Source organism: Microcebus murinus, chromosome 1 (assembly GCF_040939455.1).
Source record: "Microcebus murinus isolate Inina chromosome 1, M.murinus_Inina_mat1.0, whole genome shotgun sequence".
Taxonomy (NCBI): domain Eukaryota; kingdom Metazoa; phylum Chordata; class Mammalia; order Primates; family Cheirogaleidae; genus Microcebus; species Microcebus murinus.
The window spans coordinates 11,498,691-11,523,733 of NC_134104.1; the positions used below are offsets into that span (position 1 = coordinate 11,498,691).

The 25,043-nt window shown below is 44.1% G+C and overlaps 1 non-coding gene across 1 annotated transcript; it reads left to right on the forward strand.

Moving 5' to 3' along the window:
* Positions 1-493: 493 nt before the first annotated feature.
* On the forward strand, positions 494-625 carry LOC142875426 (small nucleolar RNA SNORA16B/SNORA16A family). Its single transcript, XR_012922780.1, has one exon. It is a non-coding gene; the product is annotated as a small nucleolar RNA SNORA16B/SNORA16A family (small nucleolar RNA).
* Positions 626-25,043: the final 24,418 nt, after the last annotated feature.

Sequence of the window (25,043 nt, forward strand, 5' to 3'; positions counted from 1 at the left end):
TTTTAAGGTCACTCCACCCCCATACCCCTCCATTCCCAGTCTTTGGAGGAAAACAGCATGAATTTGAGTGCCATTCCTTTCTGACACTTAGGCTTTTTGTTTTTTCTGCTTTTAAAGAAAATCAGATGATATTATATATATATTGGTTTACCACTTCCTCTTTTCACTTAAAACTTATCATTTGGGTCCGTTTATACAAACTTACCTCACTCTCCTATTGTTTCATTGTGTGAACATGTAGCAATCTACTCAATTACCACCTTGATGATGGATCATATTTCAGTTTAAGAACAGAATCTTGAAGGAATGGACAATGTGTCAGAGAGGAAGGATGGAGAGATGCAGAAAGGAGCCATGTCAGCCCCAGGAAGATCAGAGGGAAGTATTGCCAAAAGGGCTACAGGTGCCCGAGACTCACTAAGGCACTGAAACCTCAGGGGTCTAGGGACAGAGTCAAACTGCAGGTCATGAGGTGTTAAAGACAAGCTGTCCAAGGGACCCTTATCAGGGCTGTGGTGGCCTCCACACAGCTGCTGTGGTCAAAACGGAGCCCAGAGTGACAGCTCTTGGCGGTCACCATTCTGTTTGCTATAACCGATCTATGATGTTTTGGGAAAATACAGTTCCTTTGTGGCTGCCACCGCTCAGGTATAGCCAGAGACCTTCACTGAGACTGGTTTGTTTCCGCAAACCAGCAGGCAGGTGCGGTCTTGCATGCAGAGTTAACCAGAATAAGGCTTGGGCTTGCTGAGGCCAGGGACCACTTGGAGAGGCATTTGGGAGCGGCTGGACGTGCCTACTGGGAAAATGCAGTGGCACGTGACACTGCATTTCGAGTAGCGCTTCGAGTCACTTCTCTGAAAAGCTAGAGGCATCGGTTTCAGGACCACCGGCCAGTCAGACATTTCTGATTCTGAGGACCAAATGAAGAGAATAAAAAGATCATTCAGGACAACTGTGCTCTGATTTTAGTAAAAAAAAGAAGATGAGCTCTCCCTGTAGTACATTCTGCTGAGGTTCAGGACAGTGGGTTTTATTCATATTTGAACTTGTGGTTAATTAAGAATTGTCACACTTGATTATACCTGGTAGCACAAGCTCTCAAGTCGTCTTAGTCCTCTCCACCCACGACATCATCACAAGAGTGGTGGCCAGATCTCCTATTGGTGCCTGCTGCCTGTTACTGGGGCTGGAGTAATCAGAGCTGCTGAGCCTGGGGGGTGCAGATACCCCCAGCTGCGAGGCTGTGGGTGCAGACGGAACGGTGCTGTACAAAACAGGAACAACCTGGCTGTGGAGCCCAGCCGTGCTCTTGGCCAATGGCAGACAAGCCCGCCATAAAAGGTGGAGCCTGAGTTCAGCCCTCTCTGGTCCTCAGCCCACGTCCTCTTCACCTTCCTTCTTTCCCACTCCTTTTCCTCTCCTGTCTGCTCCTTGCTGAGTTCAGCCCTTTGAAGAATGTCACCCTAGCCCAAGACAGTATGGCAAATCTCAGTGCATAGAACATCCCAGAGCGCAGAAGTTAGGTGCAAACGGTTCACTATGCTAATTAGAATCAAGTTGAGCCATAAGTAACAGAAAATATGTAAAATAACAAGGGCTTGAACAAGATGGGGTACTGAAGTGGTTGCGAGACGGGCAGTCTAGAGCAGGGGGTGCTCCACAGGGTCAGGGACTCTTCCTCCTCAATGCTCCACATTCAATGTCTCCAAAGTCATCCCATTGTCCCAGGATGGCTGCCAGAACTCCAGCCAACATGATCCCATTCCTGCCATGAGGAAAGAGAAAAGGCTAGGAGAAGAGCATGCTTTCTTTCTTTAAGGACAGCTCCGAAAGCTGCCATACCATGTCAGCTTAAGTCCCATTCGCTAGAATGTAGTCCCATGGTGACAGCCAGCTGCAAGGTAGGCTGGGAAATAAAACACAGCCTTCAGTGTTGGCAGTGACATGGCCAGAAAATAAAAAATTCAATGACTATGAACCAGGGTTGTTCAACCTTGGCATGATTGGCATTCTGAGACTGAATAGTCTTGGTGGGGGCGGGGGAGGAGCCCTGTGCACTGTAGGATGTTTAGCAGCATCCCCAACCTCTGCCCACCAGGTACTAGTAGGACCCTTCCTCCCTGTGACAAACAAAAATGCCTCAGACGCTGCCAAATGTACCCTGGAAACCCAAATCACAGTCCCCCAACCTCCCTCCATGGAGAACCACTGCTCTAGAAGAAAGGAGACTCTGCCCCCTCTGCCACCTGTGCCTCACCTGCCTGTACCTTGACCAAGTCCCACAGCCTCCCCTGCCGCTGAAGGCCACCTTTTCCTATATGTTGCTCCTTGGTTCTGATATACTAACCTGTCACTCGCAACTCTAACTCTGCGCCCTGGACAGTCTTTTGTAGAACACCTCCAAATCAACCTTGACCTATGACCTCCCAGTTTTGTGGGTAGTAACCTACCCAGGCATGGCAGAGCATGGAACTTAGAATTAAAAGAAAAGCAACAGGCTGAGCATGGTGGCTCATGCCTGTGATCCTAGCACTCTGGCAGGCTGAGGTGGGTGGATCCTTTGAGCTCAGGAGTTCAAGACAAGCCTGAGCAAGAGCAAGACCCCCTCTCTACTAAAAATAGGAAGAAATTACTTGGACAGCTAAAAATATATAGAAAAAAATTAGCCGGGCATGGTGGCGCATGCCTGTAGTCCCAGCTACTCGGGGGCTGAGGCAGAAGGATTGCTTGAGCCCAGGAGCTTGATGTTGCTGTGAGCTAAGCTGATACCATGGCACTCTAGCCCAGACAACAAAGTGAGATTCTGTCAAAAAGAGAAAGAAAAGAAAGAAAAGAAAAGAAAAGAAAAGAAAAGAAAAGAAAAGAAAAGAAAAGAAAAGAAAAGAAAAGAAAAGAAGGAAGGAAGGAAGGAAAGAAAAGAAAGAAAGAAAGAAAGAAAGAAAGAAAGAAAGAAAGAAAGAAAGAAAGAAAGAAAGAAAGAAAGAAAGAAAGAAAAAAAGAAAGAAAGAAAGAAAGGAAGAAAGAAAGAAAGAAAGAAAGAAAGAAAGAAAGAAAGAAAGAAAGAAAGAAAGAAAGAAAGAAAGAAAGGCAACAAAGAGAAACAAACTTGTCTGAATACCTTATGGAATATTGAACTTCCTGAAGGAGATGCAGCCATAAAAAATGTGAGTGTTGTTCATATCTATATATCATCTATATGTAGTGGGAATTGTATTTTTTTTAAATATTAAGACACTATTTTTTCCTAGTTGCTGGGTGAACCCCCACCTGTTGAAACTGAGAGATTCGTTGCCTTGGGAAGAGGGCGGGTACTGCCAGGACAGAGAAGTCATCGATTTGTTGGATGCTTCAAACTAAACTTTTTGAGGTCCAAGGTGAGTAGTCACAGAAGAGGGAAGACAATAGTCTTGAAAGCCACATTTTCAAAATGGAAAGAAAATGGATGTTTTAGGATTCCCAAAGCTACATTTTACATATCAAGAACTAAAGCTTTGAGGATAGGACTGGCCTCAGAGGAGGTCATGGGTGAAGGATATGACATAAAGGAAGCTCCCAGCCCACAGGACCAGGAAAAGCCCTTCCCCCTGTGCTAAAGTGGGGTCCCACTTCCACACCAGGGGGTTCCAGTTGCCCCAGGGCCTAACTACTGTCTCCTGAGAAGCTCCTTTCCTAGCATGCCCTCCCAGGAATGCCTGGGACATTTCAGCAAATGTCTCATGTCACTCACTCAGTCCCAGAGTGACCTGCCTTGGGAAACTGACTCTCCCCAAATTGCTCCTCAGAGCAGGGGATGCCCAAAGCTGGGTTACAGAATGTCATAGCCAGAACCTCTGGCCCTGCTTGAGGTGAACCTGCTCCCAGGTCACCTATAAGCCATTGTCCTGCTCCCAGGTAACCTGTGAGCCATTGTCCTGCATGCACTCAGCTGAGCCCTTGGGCACACTTGTCCCAGGCTCTGTGGGGCAGCGATGGTGTCTTCTGTGCCTGTCCAGCCCCAGCAGCCTTTCTGAGAGCTACCCCTGACTCCTTCCCATAAACCACCCTCACTATGCACGGCTCTCTTGTCTTCCTCGCAGTTGCTTGAGTTTGGTTTGGGACACTTGCATCCAAAAGAATCCTGACTAGGTCAGGAGAAGCCAACAGGTATAAAAGCTATAAAAAGCCAAAAGGGATAAAGGCCAACAGGGGGAAACAGAAGTGCTTCCAGTGCCCCACCCAAAGCAGGGCACGGTGAAGCCATGTAGGAGGATGTCCCATGCTACACATGGGATGGGGAACCAAGGCCTCATGACCAGGCGACCCACCAGCTGTGCAGGAGCAGAGACAACAGAATCACCTTCAGAGTGGAGAGCTGGCAGAGGACGGCCCTGGGGACAGTTTCCAATCAAGCAGTGTGTCTGGGTAGCACTGGTGCCCAGGATGGGCCAGGCTTGTGTGAGTGACAGCACAATTAGGTTGTGGTTCCAGGGGAACTGGAACAACAGTAACAATATAGCAGCGTCCCAGGCACAGTCTTTCCAAATGCAGAGCAAAGAGAGGCTTGCCGGTCACACAAGGCTTGTTTTAGTCCCACATGGATGAAATGCCAGTGGGACCTCCCAACTCCAATCTTCGCATATGGTTATTACTAGAGCTACCTCTGCTCATTCGGGTTTTGTTTGTTTGTTTGTTTGTTTGTTCATTGTTTGTTTTGAAGACACTGGGCTCACTCTGTCGCCCAGGCTGGAGTGCAGTGGTGCAATCATACCTCACTGCAGCCTCAAATTCCTGGGCTCAAGCCATCTTCATGTCTCAGCCTCCTGAGTAGCTGGAACTACAGGCCACTACACCAGGCTGGGACAAATTGCCACCACACCAGGTTAATTTTTTTATTTTTTTGTAGAGACGGGGTCTTAATCTTGCTCAGGCTGGTCTCCAACTTCTGGCCTCAAGAGATCCTCCCACCTTGGCCTCCCAGAGTGCTGGGATTATAGGTGTGAGCCACTGCACCCAGCCTCTCTGCTCATTCTTATGCCAGGCCTGGTCTCAGATGTTGAGGACCTATTAGTGAGTCAAACGAGGGTGCCTGCCCTCCAGAACCTCACATTCTATTTATTGAGCACCTACAGTATGCCAAGCACTGTTCTGAGCACGTCACATGCATTCACTCATTTACTCCTCAGAGCAAATCATGAGGTGGGCTCTGTCACAAGCTCCACTGTACAGCTGAGGACAGAGGCCCAGAGGGGTGAGGCCACTGACCGAAGGGAATTCCACCAGTGAGTGAGGGAGGGAGGACCTGCGGGCAGCCTGGCTCCAAAGCCCAAGAACATGGCTTCCATCCAGGCACGCATGCCAGTCTGGGCTTAGGGCCTCTAAAGAGCTGCTCAGGCCAGGGGATGTGAGTTCACAGAGAAAATCAGTCCAGAGAGGAGCCCACAAGGACAGAGGCTGAAGTGAGGAAGGGCTGGGGGCAGGGAGACGAGAGGTCCAGTGGCCCAGGGTGGCTCTGAGCCCCAGTTCTATGGGATGGGAGTTGGGGGGCAGTGAGAGGGTGGTGAAGGTGGGGACAGGGTGGCAGGGAGTGGCAAGACATCGTGTGCCCAGCACAGTGTCTGTCACCTCAGAGTGTGGGCGGGGGGGAGGGAGGGAAAGAAAGGGCTAAAAGGACGAGTGGAGACAGATTATAAAAGACTTTCAATGTCCTGGTAAAAAGTTCAGACTTTTTGTTGTCAGTGGGGAGTCATTAATGGTTTGAGTGGGGAAGTGATAAGTGGTACGTGACCACATCAGCGTTTCTGTGTTGGATGGATGGATGGAGAGATAGATGGATGGATGAATAGATAGATTGATTGATAGGATAGGTGGACGGATAGATAGATTGATAGAATGGATAGGTGGATGGATGGATAGAATAAATGGATGAACAAAGAGGATAGGATAGAAGAGTAGATGAACAGGTAGGTAGATAGAGGTATTGATATGGATAGATGCAGGTGATAGCTATGAATGACATAGATAGGCATAAATGGCAGTTATTGATGATAGAAATAGATATATCTGGTAGATGCAGGTAATAGAGGCAGAGGTGGAGGTAGAGAAAGTAGAGATGAGGTGGGGACAAGGACAGGGACATATAATATTAATATATTTCCTCCGAAGCGGTTACAGGTGTAGGAGGCGCTAGGAGTGGGCTGAGACCAGAATCATTAAAACATTTCTCTTCCTCCTAATGTTCTGCAAACACCTTGGGCCACAGTGCTCTTAGCGCTCCTCGCCGGCTGACACTGGGGCCGGTGACCAGAGGCGGGAGGACCGCAGGAGGCAAGCCCTGGGCTGAAAGAACAGCCGCTTCCCGGGGCTGCTCAACGCGGAGCAGACCTGCTGAGGACGCAGCTGCTGGTCGCTGCTGACAAAGTCCCCCCCTGGAAATTAGGGCTTTTGTGTTTCTGTTTTGCCTTCAGCGGTCTTGCCCACATTGGCCTCAGTTTCCACCCCTCATTGTGATTGCCTGTCGGGTCTAAATGTTATCAGGAGGGGACAAATCCCGCAGGTAGCTGCCACCTCGCCCACAATGGCAGTTGTTGGGAAAGCCAGGCTCCCGCTGTGAGGGGCCAAGCCACCCTGGGAGGGAGTGACCAAGGTCAATGTCGGGGGCACAGCATCTGCAGCAGAGCACTCGCCCATTCTCCTCCTGTGGCCATTGTTACTTTGCACTGACCAGCTGCCTGCAGGCTCCAGGCAGAGACAAAATGGGTAACACAGCCGCCATTCAGCGGAGATTAATGCCTGAAATGAGCCACACCTCTGAACAATTGCTCCCTATAAGAGGGACAGCGCTGAATGGCCGGGGAGCACCATTGATGGCTGTTGTAAAGGAGGTGGAGGCTTGCTCGGCGGGAAAGGAAGTTTCACGCCGCCCCGCAAACCTAGCTCCGATTCTTCCTTCTCCCCTTTCTTTTCCCTCCTGACTGCCCGTTTTGGCCATGTCGCCCCGATCCGGCATCATTCTTTTCTGTGCAGGACCTGGGCAGCTAGCTTAAAATGCGTGGACTTGCGGCTGTAAGTCATGTCCCTGCGCGCTGATTGCATTAGTACCATTATCTGCGCAACTTTCCGACTTGACAATTAGTCACTATCATTCACACTGTGCAATCAGCTGTTAAATCCTCATTTATGCTAATTTGAATATGAATGTGCTGTTCAATAACATGTTAGATTGCCATGTTTACAAATATACTCCAGGTATTTAGAAATTTAGATGATGCAAAACATACTGTTTAAGTTGCGCCTAGTGCCAGTTTAAATAACTTAAGCCTATTTGTCAGTCACTTAACAATTCTTTTCACATACTTCTGTGTTCCTCTGTCCTACCCTTCTCAACCAAAACTAAAATATGCTCTTTTTTGTTTGTTTGTTTTGTTGCTGTGTTAAACTAATCATCTTCAACTTAATTAGCAGTCACCTCAACTGTGGGCCTTCTTTTCAAATTCCTGCTGATCTAATTCCTGCCTCTTTTAGAGGCAGATGAAACAGCAAATAGGGGAAAGAAAGAAAAAAATGTATCTCTGCAGCTGCAATGTTAAAATACAAACTTCTAATCAATTCTCTGAAAACAAATGATTCGTATGTAACAAAAAAGGGAGAGAAGATGAAATTTTGAATGAAGGTAAAACCCAAGTGGGTAATACAAGTGGGTAAACACGAGCAATGGTAAACTCCCGGAAGGCAAGCAGTGTGGACTCCAGAGCAGAGGTTCTCAAACCTGAATGTGCACTTGAACCTCCCGGAGATTTTTTAAGACTAGTAGAGGCCGACTTAGTATCTACACTGAATGAGCTGCTACAGTTCCAACCACTCTCCAAGTGCTGGGCTGCAGCTATTAGTCCGAGTACCGTATCGGGCAGCAGAGCCCTGAAACATATGTAATATGTCCACCTTCAACTATCCTTTTTACAGTAAGTACACACTTTTCCATTAAGAGATTTAAAAGTCAAGCCTGGCAATTCCACTTCTGGGTATATATCCCACAGAACTGAACACAGGGTTGGAAGAGATATTTATACAACATGTTCATAGAAACATTATTCATAACAACCAAGAGGTGGAAGCAACCCAAGTTGTTAGCCATCGATGGATGAATGAATAAACAAACTGTGGTCTGTGCATACAATGGAATATTATTCAGCCAGGAAAAGGAAGGCAATGCTGACACATGCTATAACATGGATGGAACTTGAGAATATTATGTTAAGTGAAATGAGCCAGTCACAGATGGATACTGTATGAATCCTTATGTGAGGTACTTACATAAGATACCTAGTGTAGTCAAATTCATAGAGAAAGAAAGTAGAATGGTGGTTGCCAGGAGATTAAGGAAGGGGGAAATGGGGAGTTGATTAATGGGCATAGAGTTTTGGTCTTGCACAAAGGAAAAAGTTCTGGAGAATGGTTATACAACAATGTGAATATTCTTGACACTACTGAACTGTACATTTAAAAATGGTTAAGATGGTAAACTTTGTTATGTTTATGTATTTTACCACAATTTTTCCTTTTTTTGAGATAGAGTCTCACTCTGTCGCCCAGGCCAGAGTGCAGTGGCATCATCATAGCTTACTGCAAGCACAAACTCCTGTGCTCAAGCGATCCTCCTGCCTCAGCCTCCCAAGTATCTGGGACTACGGGCATGCGCCACCACACCTGGCTAATTTTTCTATTTTTTGTAGAGACGGGGTCTCACTCTTGCTCAGGCTGGTCTCAAACTTCTGGCTTCAAGCAATCTTCCCACTTTAACCTCCCAGAGTGCTACAAGTAGAGGTATGAGCCACCATGCCTGGACAATTTTTTTGTTTTTTAATTTACAAAATAAATTGGAGGGAAAAAATCAAGCTTGGTTTTAAGGACAGAGTAAAAAATAATTTTTTTCTACAAAGAAAGCTATATTTCAGCCAATTCTTACTCTCAATTCTTCAAGGAGCTAGTCAGAGATCACCAACCCTGATACCAGCAGGAAAGAATTAATCAGTATTTCTTCCCACTCCTACATCCTTTGATCAAAATTCTCTTCCAGTTATTGTCACATTCTGGTTGACGCTCAGAGTCTTTGTGTCTCTGTTCCCCCCATGGTGTGAGGTTGGGAGGTAATGGCTGGATGCCCTACCGTGCTGTAGCAGGGCTGCCTTCCCTCCAGGCCCTCCTCCCTCCTTCCTGCCACAATCCTCATTTTGTTCAGGTGTCTTCCCTTCACTCACCCACCTTGGCACCAGCAGGGGCATTAAGCCAGCCCTAGAAGAGGGTGGAGCCGGAACCCCAGCCCCCCTAACTTTGGATCTCTCTCCGTGAAAAATAATAAAGTGGTTTAAACTTGCTGAGTAAGAGATTTCTGTTTCTTGCAGCTAAAACCACCTTAACTGACACCAGTGCTTTGCAGATAGGAGATATTCTGAAATTCGCTGGGTTGAATCCGAGTAGGAGGACTGGGCCGGTTTGCTATGCACAGGGACTCGCCAGGCAGCCCAACGCCTGTCCCTTGTGCCGAGCAACCTCATATATAAAATAGTATTTTCCAACAAGGAAGATAACAGGCTGTTTTTGTTTGCTTGTTTGCTTGCTTGCTTTATGAAAAGATTGTCCAAGGCCTACTTTTCCCCAAAAACACTTACAAATATTATTTCATTTTAACCAAGTTTTATTTAGTTTTACCTTTCTACAAATCTGTGTCTTACAAGAGCAACATTCAGGCATAGGTAATGCCAATGTCTGATGCTTACTGAGCACTTCTTTTTTTTTTTTTTTTTGAGTCAGGATCTTACTCTGTCACCCAGGCTAGAGTGCAGTGGCCTGATCAAGCAATCCTCCAGCCTCAGCCTCCCAAAGTGCTGGGTTTACAGGCATGAGCCACCGCTCCAGGCCTGAGCACTTATTATTAATATATGCCAGACATTATGCTCAGTTAATCCTGACAACAGCTCTCTGATTGATACAACTATCACCCTCCTTTTACAAATAAAGAAAAAAGGTCATAGTCAGTTTACTTGGCCAAGGCCACATAGCCAATAATGTGTAGGGCTGGGATTCGAACCTGCACGGTTGGCTCCTACCATTATGCCCTACACAGCCACGCTTTGGTGAGGTGCGTCATGGCATTCCTCAGTTCAGACACCTGTGATCCATTGTCTATGGGGTGGTGAAAAAAGTCTTCTTAAAACTACTGAAATCTCCTTAAGACTCAAATCATGTTAACCTGCTACTCAGTGCCCTTCAGTGGATTCCAGTGGATGCTCTAGACAATATCCAAATGGCAGGCGCAGCTCCCAGCTCTCTGCCTGTGCTGGCCCCACCTGGTCATTTCCAGCCCTGCACACTCTGGCCGCTCCCGCCTCCCTCCAGCTCTTCCGACACAGTCGGCCTTTTTCATCTCAGGGCCTGTTTATACCTGCTGTTTATTCTGCCTGGACTCAACACCTTCTTCGCCCCTCAGACAGACAGGCAGACAGACAGACACACACACACACACACACACACATATCCCTTGCTTCTGGGTAACTTCTACTCATCCTTAAAGTCTTGATTTAAGATTTTATTTCTTTAGAGAGGTTTTTGTTGACCATTGGTCTGAATGGGTCCCCCTGTTAGATGCGCCCCTTGCCATCTCTGTCATAGACCTATCGAAATCGATAATTTCATGAGTCTGTGTGATTAGGCGCCTTGTCTCTGTCCTCCCCAAGGACAGGGTGGGCTCTGTGTGTGCGCGTTCATGTCTGCACCATCGCCACTGCATCCTGAGTGACAGGCACGTCGTGGGAAATAGTGGGGACATCTTTGGGGAACAGGGGGAAGTCAAAGGGAAAGGGAAAGAAAAAGTTGGAAAGAAGGGAATTGAAATTGGGAGAACATCGGAAGGAAGGAAGAAACCTGGAAATTGCCGTTCATCATAGTATCATTCTCCACTTGGACAAGCAAGAAACTCGGCCCTGACAACTGGCTTGTTTCTTTAATGCTTCTTCCTTTCTCTCTTTCTTCCTCCCTCCCTCCCTCCCTCCCTCCTTTCTTTCTTTCTTTCTTTCTTTCTTTCTTTCTTTCTTTCTTTCTTTCTTTCTTTCTTTCTTTCTTTCTTTCTTTTCTTTCTTTCTTTCTTTCTTTTCTTTCTTTCTCTTTCTTTTCTCCTATACCTTTCCTCCTCTTTCTCTCTTCATTTTTTAATTTCCATAAAACAAAAGTAAATGATCAAAGGAAATCAGCATTTAAAAACTTAAATCTGCTGGGCGCGGTGGCTCACGCCTGTAATCCTAGCACTCTGGGAGGCCGAGGCGAGAGGATCACTCAAGGGCAGGAGTTCAAAACCAGCCAGAGCAAGAGGGAGACCCTGTCTCTACTAAAAATAGAAAGAAATTAATTGGCCAACTACAAATATATAGAAAAAATTAGCCGGGCATGGTGGCGCATGCCTGTAGTCCCAGCTACTTGGAAGGCTGAGGCAGGAGGATTGCTTGAGCCCAGGAGTTTGAGGTTGCTGTGAGCTAGGCTGACACCACGGCACTCTAGCCAGGGCAACAGATTGAGACTCTGTCTCAAAATAAATAAATAAATAAATAAATAAATAAATAAAAGCTAAAAAAAATAAAAACTGAAATTATTCTTAAATTTTAAGGTAAAATGCGTGCTGGGCCAGCAAGATATTTCTACCCTTGTTTGGCAGAGAGCCACAGGTCTCGTCCTCCAACTTTCTCCTTCCCTCCTCGGGGCTGTACCCATCACTGTTATGTGGAGAGGTCTTGACAGTCTCTTCTGCCTTTTAGTGCAATTATACCAACCAAGCTAACATACTGGAGCTGGGTATATCACTTTTAGAAAATAAACTAGACAAATTTTTCACTTATAGGATTTTTCACTTATAGGATGAAGTGGCTATCAGGAAATTATATATACCATGGTGTTAAGAGATTTACTGCTCAAACACTTTCCTTTAAGTGAATTAGGAGAGAACTAGTGAGAAAAATATGATGTAGAAAAATATTATACAAGCAACCAGAAAACCATTAAAGGTGGAGAATCATTAAAACATAGAACAATCTGGGGAAGCAATAAAATTTCTAGAACCTGAAGGCATTTAAAATAGACACAATAAATTCATTCCAGAACATGTCAAGCTACTTAGGAAATGTGATTGTACTAAGTAAATTGTCTTACACTTTATTTTGTAGAACAGGACATGAGTCGTTATAACTAAGGTGAGATTGACTGACAAAACTCTAGCCATGCCACTGAGGCTATATATTCCAGTTTCCCCAGATGAGAAAGCACAAAGCATTGTACCTTAAGTATGGAAAACTAGTAAATGCCTTATTTTTTCTTTGACCAGCTTTCAAATTCATTTGACTCATAGGACCCATCAATTACTCACCTGCTGTAGCAATGAGACTGATGAAGGAAAGGAAGAAAGGGTGGAAGGGAAGGAGGGATAGAGGGAAGGGAACAGTGGCTTGAGATTACACGTTTGTTCTTTGGTACCTCCAGTCCACAAACACTTTGGGGAAGTTTCCCCTTGGAACTGCCTTTTCCATAGTAGTTCCGTCTGGCAGCAGGTGCACAGGTTAATTTAGGCCTGTGTATCACATACTGAAATAAAAGTTTGGGCTAGAGGAACTTTAGAAGTTATCAAGTGTTTATTTTATGAATAAGGACACCATGACTTGGATAATTTAAGACACCTGGCAAAGTCACAAAAGTGAGAAAAAAGATCCACTTCGACATTGAATTATTCAAAGTATGTCATTCTTTTTTTATTGAATTCCTTCATTGATTCATTCCACAAATATTTCCTGGGTGCCTAGTAAGTGCAGGGCACTGCTGGGGAGACAGCAATGAGCAAACCAGACAAAATTGCCTACCTTTGTGGAGTTCGTGTTCCAGGGATTCAGTATAATTTAAATTTCTAATTCTCTTCTCCATTCAGAGGTTGCTATTTTAACAATTCTCAGGAACCACTTAATCAAAACCAAAGGTATTGAGCAAATGCTAGGCTGACATAATTTGGTGAGTGATTATAAAGAGAATTGATTACAAAGACAAATGGAAGCAGTATATGTTGAATTTTTTAAAAGAGAGAGAAAGAAAAATTAAACCTCATGAAAAAATAATGAACCAACATAACATCCAGATTCACCAGCCACATCTCCTGGAACAGAGAGCAGGACTGTTAGAAGTAAGACAAAAGACAAACTAAAAACATTTTTTCAAGGCTCTACAAATGGGATAAGAAAACATTAAACTTTTTGGCAAGCATCCTAGCAACTTGCAGAATGAAACCACTCTCTGCCTGCAAGTGTTTAGCCCACAGCTGTTGGAAATGAAGAATGTCAAAATACACAAATGTAAGAGCCCAGGCACACACATCAAAGAAGCAAAGCTCCAGGGGAATCCCAAGGGTCAAAGTTGCACCAGGATGGATTGCTGGAGCATAGGCAAAGAGTCAGGAAATGGAGATCGGACCGTGCAGAAGACCTGGCCACAGCCCCAACTCTGGGCCATGTTTATCAGCCTCCTGTACCATCATGGAAAATTACCTCCAACATTCAAAAACACATTTTAGTAGGACACAAAGCCTACTGCAGTTGCTTCATTCTGCACATGGTGCCTCATTTACTCAATAATGACATCATGGAAACAGGGCTGTCTTTTTCCTTTGTTTTTTTTTCTTTCTAAATAAGAAACCAAATTTCGGGCCGGGCGTGGTGGCTCACGCCTGTAATCCTAGCACTTTGGGAGGCCGAGGCGGGCGGATTGCTCAAGATCAGGAGTTCAAAACCAGCCTGAGCGAGACCCTGTCTCTACCAAAAATAGAAATAAATTAATTGACCAACTAAAAATATATATACAAAAAATTAGCCGGGCATGGTGGCGCATGCCTGTAGTCCCAGCTACTCGGGAGGCTGAGGCAGTAGGATCGCTGAGCACCGGAGATTGAGGTTGCTGTGAGCCAGGCTGACGCCACGGCACTCACTCTAGCCTGGGCAACAAAGTGAGACTCTGTCTCAAAAAAAAAGAAAGAAAAAGAAAAAGAAACCAAATTTCATGTTTACTGCACCAGTAGAAATAGTTATTTCTTTAAAGCCTATAATTAATCTTGCTTTATAAAGAAAAAAATATATTGTGTACTTTGAGAAGCCAATGCTCTGAAAGTTCATAAATCCCTGTATTTCTTTGACTTAAGTAGAAGCACCACATTGTAGCCACAAGGGAGTGTCGAATTCATGAATGGGGCCGTCCCTGTTGTAGCCTTGTCAACAATGGCTGTGAAGATGATGTCAAACCTTGGAAGAGTTATTTTGAAAGTGATATTTTCTTTTTTTTTTTCCTTTTTCAATGTTTATGGTATTTGACCCTGTTAGTTTTATAATTTCAATAAATGTTTACAAAAAATAGCATAGAGTGAACCTCTGCTATAACCAGAGGCATGTCCCAGAATTTGGTCCTTTCATATAAAATGACAAAGGAAGGTGACAGAGCCAAAGCCAAAGGGAGCATGGAGAGATGATCCAGGGGCCAACAAAGTCACAGAACACGTGAAATATAAGAGTGACCATTCTTCTCTTACATAGCCAATTTATTTGAATAATTCAAGAGACTTTTGTAAGCATCAGGAAATGGGTCCCTAAAATGTCATGTGCTATTTAGGTAAGAAGAAAAGAAAGAGGGAGAGATCAGCAGAGCCGCATTGTAAATTGCTCTGGATGAGAACCCAAAGAGAACACAGGACAAACCACAGTCCTGAGGCATAAGAGTTGCGGACTGCAAGAGACTGGATTAGTACGAGTAAATACAGCATCCCTGCTTCCATCTCGTGCCTGCCCCCAGGGCCGCTGGCAGGATTAGCATGACATGGTACATTTCCGGAGGACAGCTCGACTGCGTATATGAAAACATATATATCCTTTGACCCCACAATTCCTCCTTTTTTTTAAGTCTTTATTTTAAAAAGATAACCAGAGAAGTACACAAAAGGCATTTGGACAAAGACTCTCACTTCAGCATTCTCACTAACAAGGAAAACATGCCCCCCTCCCAATGGCCCATAAAAGGAGATTAATTGGATAATTAAAGAACGTCTTTATAATGGACTATCATGCTGCCATTAAAAAAGAACAGGCAGATATAAAGTCAGTGTTATAGGGGAGAAAACTTCATGACGTATTATTGAGTAAAACAAGGAGTTTACAAAATGGCGCAGATGGCCTGGTGCTATTTGGGTTCAACAGGATGCATAAACGCACAGAGAAACATCTGGAAGAGCAGGCTCCTGTCTATCATCAGTGGGTATCTCCAGGTGGAGAATGCAGGATGACTTTCACTTTGTTCATTATTCTGTCCTGTGTTGCTTGAACGTTCTACGAGGAGGTGTGGACTTCAACGTCTGGTACCAGAAAGAGGCCTTTGCACGGAGCTGACGGAGCCTCTTGAGAAGTCCTGGGAAACGCCGAGATGGGCCGGAGGGTGGGCAGAAAGGCTGAGCTGATGTGGAAGGAAAGAGGGAGCCAAAGCAGTTTTACAGCAGGAGAAAGGACTGTGACGAAGCAGAATTTCCGGGTGATTAGGCTGAGTTCTCTGTGAGGCTGCACACACGGGACTGCGTGTCCCCATTATTATTCATAGAATTCCTGCCGTCCTGCAACTCAGGGGACCACTGAGACAGCCTGGCTGACTGGAGGCTTCTTGGTTAGCCTGGGGCCTGTTCGGGGAAGGTAAGTACCAAGTTAACGTTCTGGAGAAGTGCCACAGCCCTGGGGGCGGGGGAGAAATTGTTCCCCAGCACATACCAAATCACCAGGGGCCACAGGTCGGCTGCAAACCATCTTAATTGGCAGTTGCATTCAGCACAGTGAGATAGAGCAAATGTTTCTTTCCTTAAAAAAAAAGGGTGAAAAGGGGTAAAAAAGATGAATATTGTAACAGGAATCCAACAGTATAGAGTGGCTCTAGAATATCCCTATAATAGTTATATTTACCTTTGAAATCCTCAAAAACCAAAGATGTGAGTAATTACCAGAAAGTATAATTGTTCCAAAGCCACAAAATTTTCCAGAGGGTGTATGTGTGGGGGGCAGAGGGATGAGAAGCATTTTGGGCATGTTCCAGCTTGCCTGATTAAATATTCTTTAATAGAGTAGGTAAAGCTAGCAATAGGAATCAATAATATTCACTTTTGGAATCTACCATTTGATCCAGCAATCCCATTGCTGGGCATCTACCCAAATGATCCAATGACACTCTACAAAAAAGACACCTGCACTCGAATGTTTATAGCAGCACAATTCATAATTGCAAGGCTGTGGAAACAGCCCAAGTGCCCATCCATCCAAGAATGGATTAATAAAATGTGGTATATGTATACCATGGAGTACTATTCAGCTCTAAGAAACAATGGTGACATAGCACATCTTATATTTTCCTGGTTAGAGCTGGAACCCATACTACTAAGTGAAGTTTCCCAAGAATGGAAAAACAAGCACCACATATACTCACCAGCAAGTTGGTACTAACTAAACAGCACCTAAGTGGTCACATAGGTGCTACAGTAATAGGGTATTGGGCAGGTGGGAGGGGGGAGGGGGGCGGGTATATACATATATAATGAGTGAGATGTGCACCATCTGGGGGATGGTCATGCTGGAGACTCAGACTTGTGGGGGTGGGGAAATGGGCATTTATTGAAACCTTAAAATCTGTACCCCCATAATATGCCGAAATAAAAAATAAATAAAATTAAAAAAAACTAAAAACATGAAAAAAAAATTCACTTTTTAAAGAATTTTCAGGCTGAGCGCGGTGGCTCACGCCTCTAATCCTAGCACTTGGGAGGCCGAGGCAGGAGGATCGCTTGATGTCAGGAGTTTGAAACCAGCCTGAGCAAGAGCAAGACCCCATCTCTACTATGAATAGAAAGAAAATTAATTGGCCAACTAATATATATAGAAAAAATTAGCCGGGCATGGTGGCGCATGCCTGTAGTCCCAGCTATTCTGGAGGCTGAGGCAGCAGGATTGCTTGAGCCCAGGAGTTTGAGGTTGCTGTGAGCGAGGCTGACGCCACGGCACTCACTCTAGCCTGGGCAACAAAGCCAGACTCTGTCTCAAAAAAAAAAAAAAAGAAAAAGAATTTTCATAGTGTTGTTTCAGCACAGAAGTATTGTTCAATAACTTCAGTGACATATTTCCCCATTACCTAAATTCAAAAGAGGTATTATAAAAAATATAGCCAAAATACGTATTACAAAGAAAATATCTTCCTTTTAATACCCACAAAAGTCCCAATTCAAAGCCTCAGCCCTAGGAAAATGGCATCCTAGTATTCAGAGGGCTTTCCGACTTGGTAATTTTCATGGTGGCCACTGAACACTTGCCATTAGATTTACGCACCGTACCAAATTAAAAATTAAACTGCCAAAAGAAACAAACAGTAAAACCACTATGCAAAAGCAAGCTGCAACAAAGAATCCTCAAACTTTCGAGGCTGTTTCAATATTTTAAGAATGTCTCAAAGTGGAAACAACCATCTCTGCTCAAACTTAGTGAGAAAATGTTTGATGTTACAACACAGAATTTCTATCATGCACTTTGAGTTAACACAGAGATGCAACTTAACACAATAAGCATGGCTGCTTCCTTTGGGATTTTTAAATTGTAAGTAATGTAGCATGCTGGCGCTTTGCTTGGTTTGAATGAATAGCAATGGATATGTTGGATAGTATTAAGATCAAGTTATTCTATGATCACTTGCTGCTACAATTTTCCCATTTAGCAGAATCCATACATTGGTAATGTGTAAAATAAGAGCTTTCTGTGACAAAAAAAAAAAAAAAGGTATTTGTGTAATCTTCAAAGTGTTTAATTTGTATTAAAGCTAAATCCAGAGGCTCTGAAACCTTAGGGGCTCTTGATGTGGATTTTTGTTCTGGTTCACACACCTTGAGACAAAGGCTCATAGTCAAGATGTGGAGGAAAAAGACGTTTTTTGTGTGTGTGAGATGCGGGCCAAATTTATTCCTCGGGCGGCCTGGAATGGGCTTCAGAAAATGGACAGAGTGTCTTCTTGAAGAAAGGGCCTCCTAAGTAAACTCCACTGCCATTCAAAAGATTTGCTCTGACACTTAACAAGTGGTGCAGGAAGAAAGGAAAATCTGTTGTCAGGTTTGGGGTGTTTATCAGCTCCCCTCGAGACACTTGACCTAATGCTGCGGTCCCCCTAATCCGCTGATCTGCATGCGGTGGTCTCCCAAGCCTCAGCCCACAACTGCGGGCAAAATTGCCTGGAACACTTATCCCAACGCATTGATCCCTCAGTACATTGTGGCCGGTCACCTACTCCCCCGCCTCCCCTCCCGCCCCCCTCTCGCGACTCCCCCGAAATTTAATTCTGCTCACAAATTGTGAAATAAGTTGTTTGGGCTGGATTTGTCGAGTGAATTGTCCCACTAATGAAACAGTCTGTTCATTATACAGTTGTAGGACGGAAGATTTAGCGCTCCCATACCCCGGGACCCAGGCAGGTTAACGTTTTTAGACTGACAGTTGACAAAAGAATGAATAGCTCGCTCCTGTCAAATCAGGCTTACAAACAGCTTGGCATACAAACAGTTACTGCTTGTATGCGGGCGGATTTAGGGTCCCCGTCTGCTAATGCCCCAGATTTGTAAGTACAAATTGGTTAGTCTTCAAACTGTTTGCGAAAGGAATAAAACGACCAAAAATTAGTTTGTTTTAGCCTTTTCCCCTCCCCTCCCTGCTCATACAAGTGAAACATTAAAAAAAAAGAAGAAGAAAGAAAAGGATAAAATAGTGTGTAATGGTCTCATGGAATATTGTTGGGTTTTTACTCAAGGCATCAAATTAAGCGGGCCCATTGTTTGGCAGGAAACATTTTGTTCTGCTCGGGCACCCCGCTTCTCGAAAAGCAGCTGAAAATCTAATGGAATTAATTTAAGATGTGTGATTTTAAAAGCTAGGGAGCCGAGGGGGAAGGAGAGAGATCAAAAACGTTCATTTCTATTCATTTTAGTACCTGTTGCTTAAAACTGGTTACAATAACTCCCCTCCTTTTAACTGCATTGGACGTTTAAAATGAGTTGTTGAGATTTCTGAAACTTTTTTTGTAGGCAATTATGTTTAAATTAGATAAAAACTATCTTACTTTTCTTTGTCAGTTTCAATTGTTTTGTGAATAAACTAATGCAAAATCACTGAAAGAGAATGCTCTATACAACAGAAGGTGAATATTTTTACCATGTGATTTCTCAGTGTGGTGATAATTTTTTGTCTGGATTAGGTTAAATAACTCTTTGCTTATTATAACTGCAGCAGAATAATACACATGAGTTATAGCATATGTTTCTATCACTTTATAGGGAAAATAAACAAAAAAAAGGTAAAAAACTAAGAATGTTTTCAGCTTCAAGCTTGATCTAATATGTTTGAATTAAGAACCTTGTCAGATACAACCTCAGGATGGCCAAACTCCTTGTAATACGAGGAGTTACTGTTTCGTATTTTAGTAAGTTCATTATCACATCTTTCCATGTACTCTAAAGACAGTTTTTAAAAATCAGACCTTTTGGAAACTTCGCAAGCTGCAGTCATGAGTTCATTCAAACATTCCTAAGAAGATTTTTCCCTTATCAGTGTCTAAGTCTTGTACTGGTATTCTACAGCATTAAGAGCTCCAAACAGTAAGTATAAATTTAATGCGTAAGTGTGCAAAGTCAATGTCAGTCGGCTATCGGAAATCTGGAAAAAACAAAAGCAATAGACTGCTAGAGAGAAAAAGTGGGAGAGCCTTCGTCTCAGATATGGTTGAATCATTTTTTATGAAGTCGTCCAAGCCTATAGAATGCACTGCAGCTGTGAGCCCTTATGGCAAAATTGGTCATTTACAAGTGGAGTTGAGAGTGGGCGAGAAAGTTACAAATAATAACCCAATAGCAAATGCAACACTGTGGCTGCACACAGACAGACCCAAGTGGTCTCGCTCCATTTTCCATCTCTCCCTGCCACTCCCAGAACTTTGCCAACATTTCCCCATAACATTCATTCTTATCCTGTAAAAACTAAGATTTTTTTTTCCTACTTCCTCACATGTCGGGCATTTCAAAGACAGAGGCCATTCCTTATCAAGAGCTCTGGATTAAGAAAATGCATATGTTTAATGAAGAATTTTTAGAGGAATATGTTTAGAGAGATGGCATTTCCCTATAGATTTTATAATGCAATGAATCCTTTACAATGGAAAGCCATCAGAAACTGCAGGGTTTTTGGTAATCAGGTCACCTGTTTGGGGCAGGCTTCTCCTTGCAATCCACTAAGATGACAAAGAACACAGAGCGGGCCAAGACCATAGCTGTCCAGAGTTCCATGCAAAGGTTAAAGAGAAATGAATAAATGCTTAGGGCTGCTTATTGTCTTGCTCCCGATGAGAAACAGAAGCTGCCGATGGGCAGCATTGTTTAATAGCAAGCTATACGCTAAAATACAAAGGCTTCCTGCTCTAAAAAGGAGCCGCAGCTAAGCAAGCAAGCTGCAGCATTAGCAGGAAGCGATGGGCATGCCGTGTGGGTCTCTGTGGAAGTATGGTTGACCTTCCGTGGTGGGAAAGCCTCAGCCTTCCCGTAACCTTGGGTCTCTCAAGCTCTCTGAGCTTCCTGGCCCTGTGTGTAAAGTGGAACAATAGTATCTCTTACTGTTGTGATGAATAATTTACATGTAGTACGGTATCTTGTCAGTTTGTCTAGCAATCCAATATATATAAATATTTTTTTATAAAAAATTATATGTATATACTTGTGAGATTTTTGAGCAATCTCAACTGGCTGAAGCAGAAAAATACTAGTGTTTTATGAGGCATCCAAAAGGCCAAATGGGGCCGGCATGGTGGCTCATGCCTGTAATCCTAGCACTCTGGGAGGCCGAGGCGGGAGGCTCACTCAACTTCAGGAGTTCAAGACCAGCCTGAACAAGAGCAAGACCCTGTCTCTCCTACACATAGAAAGAAATTAATTGGCCAACTAAAAATATATATATATAGAAAAAAAATTAGCTGGGCATGGTGGTGCCTACCTATATCCCAGCTACTTGGGAGGCTGAGACAGAAGGATTGCTTGAGCCCAGGAGTCTGAGGTTGCTGTGAGCTAGGCTGACGCCATGGCACTCTAGCCTGAGCAACGCAGTGAGACTCTGTCTCAAAAAAAATTAAAAAAAAAGAAATTAATAAACAAAAGAAGACCCAGTGGAAAACAGAGGCTGGTGGTTGTAGCTTAATAAGTGGCCAACTGGTAAACCTCATGCAGGTGCTGTATCTCCAGGTGAGACTTGGTTCACCCAATGTCAGGTCTGGTGCCTACCTCCCTCATTTCACAGATGAGGAAACTGAGGTTCAAATTCACGTGAGATTAAACCTCAGGCCTCCTGATCTCCAGTCTCATAATGTTCTTTCTCATCAGCACATTCCTTCTAAAGGAGATGCTGCGATGCTCTCACCCGGTTTCTCTTTGTTCTATGTTACTCTTATTTCGTTTCTATAAAATGGGACACTTGGATGAGTGTGGTGAGTTTTCTGGATTGGCATCATTTAGGTACTTTTTGCCTTTTAGGCACACTGATGGATCTGTAAGGAGCCATTTTTAGACATTAGTTATTGAGTCTACTTTTTTCCCAGTTAAACGCTGAGGTGGTCATTATTGTTGTTTTGTTCTTTGTGAAGTCAAATAAGCAAAACAAAACAAAAACAGCCTATTTGTTATGTTAAATCTTTTTGGAAAAAAAAATCAAAAATACATTTTTCAGTAAAAAAATCAATTGATGTGAGAAAACGACCCAAACCTCAGCCCAAGGGTGAAATGAATAAATAGTGAGCAAGAATACCAATTAAAACAGGCTGTAGGAGAAATGCACTTGCCTCACCTTACAGGTTTTCTGAGATTCCCTAAGGTCCCCCGGGAACCTCTAAAAGGTATTTGTTTTGTCCTTTGCCGTCTCCCTTCTGGGAAGACTGCCAGCGCGGTGGCTTCTTCCCAAGACCCATTCAACCTGAAGCTGCAGAGAGGCCGAGACAGCAACTCGTGGTGCTCAGGCTGGGGTATGAGCAGCTCGTGGCCTGGGCTACAGACTGCTTCCATCCAGCAGACTGCTTCTAAAATTCAAGTCTTATCAGCATCCCAGTTTGGCAGAGATTATCTTTTAGAGAAAGAGATCCAGAAAGAGAAGGCTAGAGCTGCCAAGACGAATTTCATCACTTTGCCCTGTGCAAGCCCCTGGAGGGCTTGTGCTATACAACAGCCACCTATATATGCAACATCCACCCTCCTTTGGCTAAAAATGGGGCCAGGACATTAAGTCTTATGTAAAAAGGAATGTAGTATATAAGGGGTCAGGAAAAAAAAAAACAAACCAAAAAACAAATAGGGTGTGCAATCAGAGGGCATGGCCGTGAATTTTGTTTCGGCTACTGAAGCCACATGACTTCGGTGCAGTTATTTAGTTCATTTGTGCATTGATTTCTTCATCTATAAATTGAAGGTGATGATAATAATACCTCCTTCATGAAACTGAAAGTAAAGATTAAATAAATGAACACATATAGCACAGAGAGAGTACTTAAAAACAGAGTCACATGGTTCGTGGATGTTAACTGCTGTTACTGGGCATTCTCAGGAACTTTGCAGCAAAAACAGAAGAATCAACATTACCTTGTCAGCAATGCAGAATCCAGGCCCCACCTGGGACCTGCTAAATCCAGGCTGCACTTTCTTACGGCACTGATGACTCATAGGCCCGTGACAGTTTGAGGAATGCTGGCCTAGAACCTATCTCTACATTCTAAACTTGTCCCTTGAGGCCTTTTGGCTGGGCGGGGTTTCAATGCACACTGGAGTCTTCTGCTGGGAACCCCCATATGCCAGCACACTGCCCGGCAGTGGGTTGCCAGGCTGGTTATTTAATGAGTTTTATGATACATTAAATCTTCCAGACCTCACGGCAATTTGACCATTAAAGAAATAACTTTTTTTAAGGTAGCCCAAAACAAGCCAACTCAAGCGAGTAATGGGATTAGCGTGGTGATATTGAAATCAGAGCCGGACCACGTGAGTCGCTCTCCATCAATCACGGCTGCTGTCCTCGCGGCTGATTGTGGCACATTGTTTCATCAAATTAAACACCAAAGGGATGTTGTAAAGGCAGCATATGGTCCTCTTTCAAAAGTAGTTAGCCTGGCATTGCACAAGCAGCCTTGTCGCGGCTCCCCTGAAAACTTCCAAATCAATGTATTGAGGGTATTTGCTTTTGCAAAACAATGACTCATAAAAGTGGTTGCTTTTAATTGCAGGCTTGCCGCTGTCGGAAGCAAGGCCAGGATGTGAGCTGTGGAGGAGAGGAGATGGACTCGGGATGGGAAGAGAGGAATCAACTGTCATCCTTTCCTGTCCTCCCACCATGGTGGCAGTGGTCGTGGCGGAAAGATACCTGTTTCTGCTTCTCACACCTGGACGGGTGCCGAGCTCTTAGAAATCAGCTTTTCCCTCTCTCTGTTAGGCAAAAGCAGACTGGGGATAGGTTTTAGAATCAAGACAAGAATAATTACATGTGGCTAAAAGACCTGCTGAAAGGAAGAAGGTCTCTAATGACCTGGAGGTAGGGGGAGAGTTGGGTGAAGGAACCAGCTTACGGACAGCTCTTTCAGTTTCGGGGGGTCCCAGTAGAACCCTCACAGTTTATGATGCATTATTTATAAGCCATTGGAAGGTGAGACCAGCCCAAGACGGACTTTCAAGAGAAAAGTCACCAGGCAATATTAGGAGCAATATTTGGTTGTCATTTGCATTTACAAGGCTGGCCTTTCCTACAAGGAACTTGATACTCACCAATGCAGAATTAGCAAATAGCGAGCCCCCAGCGCCCCTGTGGGCTGAGTGTGGAATGGTGTCAAAGACAGCAAGTGGCTTTAGCCATCTTCCCCACTTCCAGCTGCAACTATTCTCTCACGCCTGCCCCCAAAATAAGAGGGTTGACCAACCATGGTGCAGGGCTAGAGATTGCCATGGGGCACCTTCTACTTTCCACTTTGTATGTGACCTTTTGTCCTTTCTGACCTCACAGTTGCCACCATCCCCAGGGGACAGGCCACTGTCCATAGCCTCCTTCTAGCTCTGCTTGGAGGCAAACAACCAAGAGCACAGGGGACATTTGGATCATAGCCTAAAAAAATATTTTGTTATTATTATTTCACAATAAGACACCACTGTTTTTTAATTTTTCGAAATCTGCTGAAAGGTATAAAAATAAAAAGTGATACTCTTGTCAACAGACCCCTCTTACCACCTTCCTCTTCTGCCCAAGAGTAGCCACTGTTAGTGGCATATTCTATTCCCTGAAAGGGATCTTGGATGATGCCCAGTCAACATCCCAGGGGTATTGGAATCTCCTTGGCAACACTGAGAATGAGTCAAAATGCCCCAGTATCTTCACGCTGGTGACAATACCTCAAAAATAGCACAGCCTTTTACCCTGACAGTTGAGATGTACTGGTTTTTTATCCTGATTTTATTTGACTCTGGTAGGATCATATAGTATCATAGGGGTGCTCTTTTACCCTTCATAAAACGGACATGGTAGAACTCACCATCCTTCCACCAGGGGATAAAAAGCAAAAAATAACTGGGTAGACGATAAAATCCACGAGTGGCAATTTAAGTGACCTCAGAATTCCAAGTTACTTTTCTTAACCAAGTGAAACCTTTAAAACGTCAACTAGCAGAAGTTGAGTCAACCATTGTTCATTACCTGTTAAAGAAGCTGTAAGTAAAAGGGTGATTTCATAAGAAAACTCATCTACTAGTCTGATTAAGAAAATTCAGCATGGAAAGACTTCATTATAAAAGTGAGGGAAACATTTTGTTCCTGCTTGAAGGACCGGGGCATCTTAAAGGAAAACGGGTGGGTCTCAGTGTGGAGAGTGGATTCAGCATGACAAGGCTTAGTCCAAGTCCCTAACTCTGGCAGGGTCAGGACCTAATG